An 8,848-nucleotide genomic window follows, 5' to 3' on the forward strand; every position below is an offset into this window, starting at 1 on the left:
CGGATCTTTACTTTGCCGCACGACTGCTCTAACCAATTGAGATGCCCGAGCTCTATCGGTGAATCCTTCCTTCCTAACAAGACGGGGCCAGAAATGGGAACGCGGTTCCTTAATACAGTCTTGTTCTCCTAACGTTACGTTGCAGAATGTTTTGCTTTAAATCCGTCAGCTTTACAGGGGAACCGCATAACATTTTAAAAACTGTATGAATACGATGTATTCGCGATTGTTTACGAACTACAATTAATCATGAAAATTTCTCATTAGGTCGGTACATAAATAACTACAGTTGTCTTCAGAAGTCCTAAAAGTATAGAAAGGAAAAGTCTTTTTTATTTTCTATTGCACCATGTCGATAATATTCATCAACAATGAATAAGAGTAGTGCGAAGAAAGTGAATAGAACTTGTCCTTAATTGTTAAAAGAAATTTTTTATTTTTTTGAAAACGGAGTTGGATGAATTTTACGCCACGACACTGCATTGACTTCCTATTCCTCAAAGAAAAATTGGCTATAGAATAGATTAAAAGATTCATGAGATTTGACAAAACTACTTTCAATGGTAATAGTAATTAGAAGAATAAGACCCTTGTAACACCACAGAAAAAGCCAGCAGAAAAGGCGAAGAAAACGAATAATACGGGGAAAAAATAGAAAAATACAGAACCCAAAAAATTGTAAGTCGTTTAAAGGCGATATGCAGCCTAGTCTGATCCACTTATATCTTTTAAATTCTCTATTTTCATATTTTTTTCCTTTCTCTATTGTTTCTTATTCTTCACCGGTTCGTTTGTCGTGTGTATAGTAATAATAAATTACCAATATCATGCAGACGTCTTAATGATAGAGACTCGACTTATTAAATATTTAGGACTTCCGAGAAGGCACGCAGACGTGATCGTCTGCATGATCAATCGGAAACGTCAATACCGCAAGGACTCACGGAGAAAAGAAATAATATTCTGCACCACCTTTCGAGCTTCGATTCAACCCTAAAATGTATCCTAACACCACCTCGCGACAAACACCGTGGAACCCTCTTAATCACAACCGCTGATCTCTGTTTTTTCCGTAGAAATAACGACACGTGGGGTATCGAGGAGACAGCCAAATGGGGAAAACTGGATTCGTCGTTGATTTCCATTCCCTTTCTTCTCTCGTACACAAATCCGCTCCGAGAACGTCTGTCCACGAGCTGTTCTTCCGGCTTCCCCCTTGCGAATGATGTCCACCAACCGGAGCAAATCGAACGCAGAAGACATCGGTGGTAACGTGCTGTCGGTTTAACAATCGTGGAGGAAAAAGGAGGATGGGGTGGAGGGAAGAGGATCGACGATGAAGAAACACAACGACGAAGATCGAAAGTGGAAGCCCATTCGGTTTGCTAAACGAGATCTCAGTCATCTGTCGTTCGGTTCTTTCGCCTTAGCCCTTGGCTGAACATTAAGCGTCCGGACCGAACCATTCGAATGTTCCATTCCCGTGTTCCGCTGTGTCGAACGCGAAGGGATTGCGGCGGCGGCGACGCGTGGCGTGCTTCTTGCACAAAGGAACAACGGATTAGGGAGGCAGCTGACGAAGGTATCACGGGTAGCGATCGCAACGGGGAGGGTCAAGATGGCGCCCTCGACATATTGCTGACAATACACGGCCACACGTTGTGCGTTCACTTTCTTCGGCTACAATCTTCTCTTCCACCTAAGAACCGGCCGCTGTCCATATTTCTCCCCGGATAGGTAATTGAAGTTTGTACATGAATCGATCGTGTGTGTTTAATTTTGTAAACCGCGCGCGCGAGCATAGCGGAACGAGAGTGTACGGCGGACAAGGGAATTCGCGACAGAGATTTTGTATTTACAATTCCGCGGGAGAGTGTGTTGTCGCGGCCTTTCCAATAATAATATTAACAACACGAATAAATTGAAAGATGAAGGACAACAACAATAATAGTAATAATAATAACAATAACAATAATGATAAAAGTAACGATAATAATCGTAATATTAATGGTAATATAATAATGGTACGAATAATTTAATAATAATCGAGTAACACTAACGGTAACTCTATAGTTAACGACGTAATATACATATGTTAATAATAAACAAATAATGTTATTAATGATAATCGCTTTGTGTGCGGGCGTGTCACGATCGAGTCGCGAGTAGTATCGTGCCGTTGAAAGGTCTCTCGTGGAGACGAGACGGTCTTTAAATAACTGCCACATAGAAAACTCGAGTCAGGGGTGTCCAACCATTATAGAGGTAGAGACGTGCGGTGCGGTTATTTTGCGATTTCCTGGACTAATATGGCACTTCATTGGCGCGAAAGTTATCAACGGAAATGTGGATCGTACGATCAAATAAATCCTTGGCTAAACATTAATTTTGTTTTGAACGAACGACACGGGCAATAAATCGGATCAATCAAACGGTACTCTTTCGTCGTGATCGCGCAGGTTCGCAAAGATCGACGGGGACTGGTAAGAGTCTGGTTAGTACACAAAACTGCCGAGTTGGACAACCCCTGACCTTTCCGTACAGACATGAAATACGAGTTCTTGGAACGATCATCGATGTCCGGCGATGACAGAAATCCGTTGAAGTGTTGAAAAAACGGGGATCAATCGCGGAACGAAACATGCCAATCGCATGCTATTCGCTTTTTCCGTCCCCCATGGAAGATCTCAATGACTGTACTCTGGTAACGTGAGAGCTGGAAATCGTCTCGTTTCGATTTTTCGATAATTTCGAGGTCTGTATTCTTTAAATTTTTGACAATCGAAAAATTTGATTTTTAGTCTAATCATATTCTTCACGTCGTCAGTTCTTGCTTATGAAGTAACTTTTACTCGTATTCAACTGATACACAATGTTTCTCTACTGGTAATTGATAAATTATATTTTACAATTGTTCCATTTATGATACGTTTACCGTGATTCTTTTCGATGTCATGAAAGATTGAAAAAGAAATTTCATTACTGATCAATTCATTAAAGTAGCTTTCTATCATCATCGACGCAACTGTTATTACACACTTAAACATTTCCGAATCTAACGTCTTCTCCAACAAAAATTTCTCAGGTTGATGCGTTCTATTTGTTGCAAAGACATTTTTTACAAATAGTTCCATGTTATGCAATTAGGAACGTTTCTTGTTACGCAACGTTTACCAATTTATGAAGTACAATTTTAGAAATGAAGATAAGTACCATACTACCCAAGAGTTTCCCTTTGAATTGATTAATAAATGGTGCAGAAAATGATTTAAATTCAAATGAATGACTGACTGTTATATTTAACATCCCTATATTGAATTGCTATAATTATGCTTTCAATCAGTACTTGCTACCTCAGGTTATTTGTTAATTACACGTTCAACGTTTTTACGAATTATAACTTAATAAGGACTCCTACTTATAACTGTAGTAAATTTGTAACGTAAGTGTTACCTTTCGTTTAATATGTATATCAAACGAGTTGACAAGGAAGTTATCTAGATAAGAAAAATTGTTTTATTAAACAATTTTTAACTGTCAAAATTTTTACCGACAACGTTGACGCGTCGATAAATACTTTCATTCAAAATAACTGTTTACATACTAACATTCACTATTTATTTCTGTATGAAACATTCGTAGTTTTTCTCCAATATCCTATGTCACGATTAGCAAGTAACGAAATGAAAAAATATTTATTAAAATTGAAATTTACATTCTATTCTTATAAAAACAAATAACTGATTGTATATTTTTAGAAAAAGCAACAGAAATTTCCTGGTAGTCGATGTATTAAACAAAGAAATAAATAAAAAATAGTTTCAGTTTTTATTCGATATTCAAGATCGTTATCCGAAATCATTAATAAAACGAAATCTACTAAATATTCCCATCGCGATTGCGACTTACTATTGTTAATACAATGCGTTATGCATACAGACATTTCACAATAGCCACAATGAGGTTACCATTGGCCTCACGTATTATACATATTTCGTCTTCACATATGATGTCAATGAACATAAAACACATTTGAAAATTTCTATTTGCAGTTCAGTCATCCGGATGCGAATGCACGTAAAATTAATCAATGTCGAAATATGCTTACGGCCGAACAATTGTCAGAGTAAAATCTGGTTGTAGATTATTTGAATATTTTTACATTATTTCACATATGAAAAAAGAATATTTAATAAATAACGTAGTAAAATGTACTTTTTTATATCACAAATCGGCGATTACTTCGAAATAAAAATATTATTCAAATTAGTCATTTGAAATAAGAAGAAAAACTAATTAAAAATTGTGTAATGTACTTGTAAAATTGCGTACTTTAATAACGGTGTCGTGTGCGTTTATTTCTATCATCGTGTATTTAAAAAAAATGGAGCATTAATGTATAAAATATTACCTGGAAACTTATTACGTAAACACATTTATTCAAATATAATACAATATAAATTAGGGTAAAAAATGTATAAATTAGCTTACGGTTGTTTGTATATCACTTTCATTATTTTTATTAATCGTTTTAAAAAAATTTTATTTCATATGTATCCAATCACACTTGCTGGGAATTTGGTTTGGTCATAAAATGTCACGATGCCTAATCTGTGACTATTGAATTGATAACATTATATAAGTTCATCAAATGACATAAATTCTATTGCAAGAAATACCTAATTGTAAGTATTTCTTCATTAATGTTTATGGTTAAAGATTTGGAAGGTATCGTCGATAGATAAAGTGAAGTCTAGGAAAAAAATTAAGTATTTGAGAAAGGAACGCTCATAGCAGATAGGTATAGTGTTAGACACAACACCGACAAAGATAAATATTTCCAATTCTGGAAAATTGGTTAGCATAAAATCAACCAGTCGGATTGTTTCAGTGAATGTTAGGTGTCTCGTGGCTGGCTACGATAGAACAAACTAAGAAGACTCAGTGAATCATAAAACAAATAAATATTTCCAAATTTTCATAAATAGTTCCAAAGCACTGATGTTCTCGATAAATTTTATAAAAATATTGGGATTGATATTAATTCTATATTACGTTACATCTATATTCATCGTTATAGCTAGTTGGTGTAGAGAAACGAGATTAAACGTAGCATGGTAGACCTTAACGAAACATAAGATGGCGGTTCGCTTTCCCCATGGGATTTCGTGTATGGAATTTAGTTGAATGCATATAAGGAAGCGATGAACGCAGGAACTCGTTGAAATACACGGTGCGCTCCTCATATCGTACAACGAATATAAGATTAAAAAATATATCAAGAAACATACGCGATTATCGCGAATACACGCGATCGCTTTTTTATAATATGGTTGCGTTCTCCGATGAAAGAGCAAAATGGCGGACAGAACGAAGCGAGCGTAAATACATGCATACTATGTAGTACAGTCATTGATCTTCGTATCGCACAAAAACGACAAGTCTTTACCTTTAAATGACGATACACTGTTTACGAAGTAGCGATGCTGTACGGAATGCGAGTGTACTTATTATTGTTAAAAACGACGGGAAAACATAATAATGAATAACTTCGTGGTGTTCGGTTTAAATACTCAAATAAATATGTACATAAAAATGTTTGCATGTCGTGGGACTCAATAGCGACGTACTAGATATCAGAGTAGTGTAAGGTATAAAAATAAATAATGAAATTATAGATATAAATCCAAACTGAAATGATTTCGATTAAAGTAATCGAAGAATTTTCAAACGTAATGTCCGATTTAAATTTTCTCCCGATAATGATAAAAAGAATACATAATAAGAAATTCTTGAAAATTGTTTATATTTAAGGGAAAGTCGTCGACTCCTGTTCGATCATTCTTTTAAAAAATGAAGTATACATCGCCATACACAGGGATGTGCGCGCTCAATCGTAATTTATGAATGTTTATTGAAAGGAGGAGAGGGGGGGATGACAGAAATTAGCCCGTTTTCAGCACTCTTTAGAAAAGAAAAATTCTTGCGGAACATTTAAGAATGCGTATATTTAACGGAATTAGAAAAATATAATATTTTATCCAAAATGTGATTGAACATGTGGAAATAAGACAGTTACTATTTAAACTCACCTGAACATTACATTTCATTTTCATCTGTTCAGAATAACGGTAATACATAATATTCGAAATAAAGGGAAAGAAAATCTGCAGATATATAAATCTAGGATCGATATCAAGGAAAATGGGAGCAAAAATTGTTGCTATACATATGTATGCAACAACCAATGACGCCTAATTTATCTAAGGTATATGATCGAATACATATTATTCGTTAAGAACAGAATCAATGTATTTACACAGGCTACTATATTATAAGCTATTTTAAGTTTCGAATACATCTACATATTTTATACCAATCCAGCTTTTCGATCCTTATATACATAAAGATCATTAGTTACTGCTCTTTTTGGCGGATTCATCCGAAGGTTACCTCTCTGGTTACTTTAAAAACAGATCGTACGTTAGACAGAAAATACGTTACCAACCCATTGCCTAATCACCGCATTTATACGTAATACAGTGGACTCTAACTATAGTGCCACGGAACATATTGCCACGCAGGGCACTTCCCTTTCACACGTACTTTCAAGTACACCAATTCACTCTCCCACCACGTTGCGTACGTCGGCGCACCTGCACGATCCAGTTTTTACACAGGCGCTGAGACCGAGGCTATGATGATAGAACATTGCATGGAGGGGGTTCTGAACTCATTGCCATTTTACTCCCCTACGGCCCCAACCATGGCAATACATATAATTAGAGTCTACTGTATTTCAAAACTTTCATATAGTATTTCGGATAAATAATTATGTTTTGTTGATTCCGTAAGAGTAATTCTGAAATTAACTGCCAACGAATTTCTCTTCTCTAAACAACGCTTCGGAAGGGCATTTGACACCCCCCCGCCCCTCCATTCGCGCCTCAAAATATTTCCGGGGATAGTTGCTCGTAACCGCCGACAATCATTTTACGGTATGTATGTACATGACGTGCACCATTCCACGAACGAAGCAAACAAACAAACAAAAAATAAAAACAAACTAGCATATTCTGATAGTTTCTTTCGAGAATTTTTATTCGTGAATTGTATGGTGACAGATTCGAGGACAGCTTCGAGAACAACGAACAAATGAATTCTTAATGAATAGCAATGTGAACCAGATCGAACGGGGGGGGGGCAAGATTAGACCCGATTTTCATTCGACGCGATAATCGAGGAAGATTTTTAATCGGAACGCGATTTGATCCTAACGACCTAGAATAATTTTCTAAATCGCAGTACGCGATCAGTCGAAATTGTGTACCTATACACGCGCGCGATCATGACGGTTCTTCATTCGAAAGTACATACACAGATCGCGAACCGATGATCGGAATCGCGATCGTTCGGCGGGGAGAGTTCAGTTCTTCGTTGACAAACCGAATTCGATTGAAGTATCGGCAAGACGGAGCCCGTCGGGTCGCAGTCGCGAAGAAAAAAAAATAGGAGACAGACCAAATAAATATATTAATATCGGTATAGGACGAGGAGAAGGCGCTAGAGATACCGTTCAAACGAATAGAATAACACATAAGTACATACTCTATAATGGTGTAAAAAAAGGGGAGAAATAAAAGCAAGAGAGATAAGAAACAAAGTTTTATATCGAAGAGACGTGCATTTTTAATACGAATGCTCATTTAAAGCGAGACTAGCAGCTATCGAGCTGAAATATTTCACACGTTATTTGTATCGTCGACGGTGTCGACAAGTTCGTTGGCGTCGTCTTTAGATGGAAAAATTGATAATCGTCACGCCACGGAAACCATGGCGTCCGTGTAATCGTAAACAACTAAGGATTTAGAGAGATCGAATACATATACGGTAATCGTTTCGTCGGTGTGTAAAGAAGTTGTCTCGTTTTTTGCCGAAGAACAACATACACAGCCGTTAAATACTATTGTCATTACAACTACTAATATTACGGCTATTACTATTACCTATATAATACTATTACCGCTACTAGTACTACGGAACCGTATTATTATTGTTATTATTATTGTTGTTATTATTATTTTATTATTACTCGACTTATTACCATCTCGCCGTCATCGTGTATCATTATTAATTCTCATTAGTATTGTCGATGCTGTTATTGCCACCATTATTACCGTCGCTAATCATCATCGTCACTACTGCTATTATTATTGCTCTTAAACAAAACGAAAAGAAACTAGGGTCACACAAATACACGATTCGGTGTCGAATATCGTTTAGTTTCGATCGATTTCAATCGCGTGGTAATTATGTAGCGACTTCCTTGCTATTCAACATATCTAGACGCGAATTAATAATTAAAAAAAAATCTACATAAAAGTTCGTCAATGTTAACGAGGGATTAGGCGAAACTTTAAAAAGTTAGGGCGAAACCAAACATGCGGTGCGTACACGCGTACAGAAATTTTGATTTTACGTTACGAAATACATCTTACAATTCGCTCCGGTACGAAAATGATAGTAATCACGGAATGAACAACTAGGCGTAAGATTCTAAAAGAGTTTTTCGAATTGACACGAAAGCGTTCTCGACGTTTCGGAGAAATTTTTAAAACCGTTTACCAAATATCCTGTTTCGATCGCATACTATAGGTACATGTACCCGTATGTCGATCTCCTTGCTACGGAGTTAGCTTACCGATCGCAAAAATTCACCCGTCGACATTAAACGTAAGTTATGTACATTGTCAACAGCAAAACAAAAGGGGAGCAAAAGTTTTTTTCGGTCGTGAGCACGCCCTCCTCGATAAATGAAAAACCAGCAGGGAAGATCCGTAACGACGAC

The sequence above is a fragment of the Dufourea novaeangliae genome, unplaced genomic scaffold (genome assembly GCF_001272555.1).
Source record: "Dufourea novaeangliae isolate 0120121106 unplaced genomic scaffold, ASM127255v1 scaffold80, whole genome shotgun sequence".
Taxonomy (NCBI): domain Eukaryota; kingdom Metazoa; phylum Arthropoda; class Insecta; order Hymenoptera; family Halictidae; genus Dufourea; species Dufourea novaeangliae.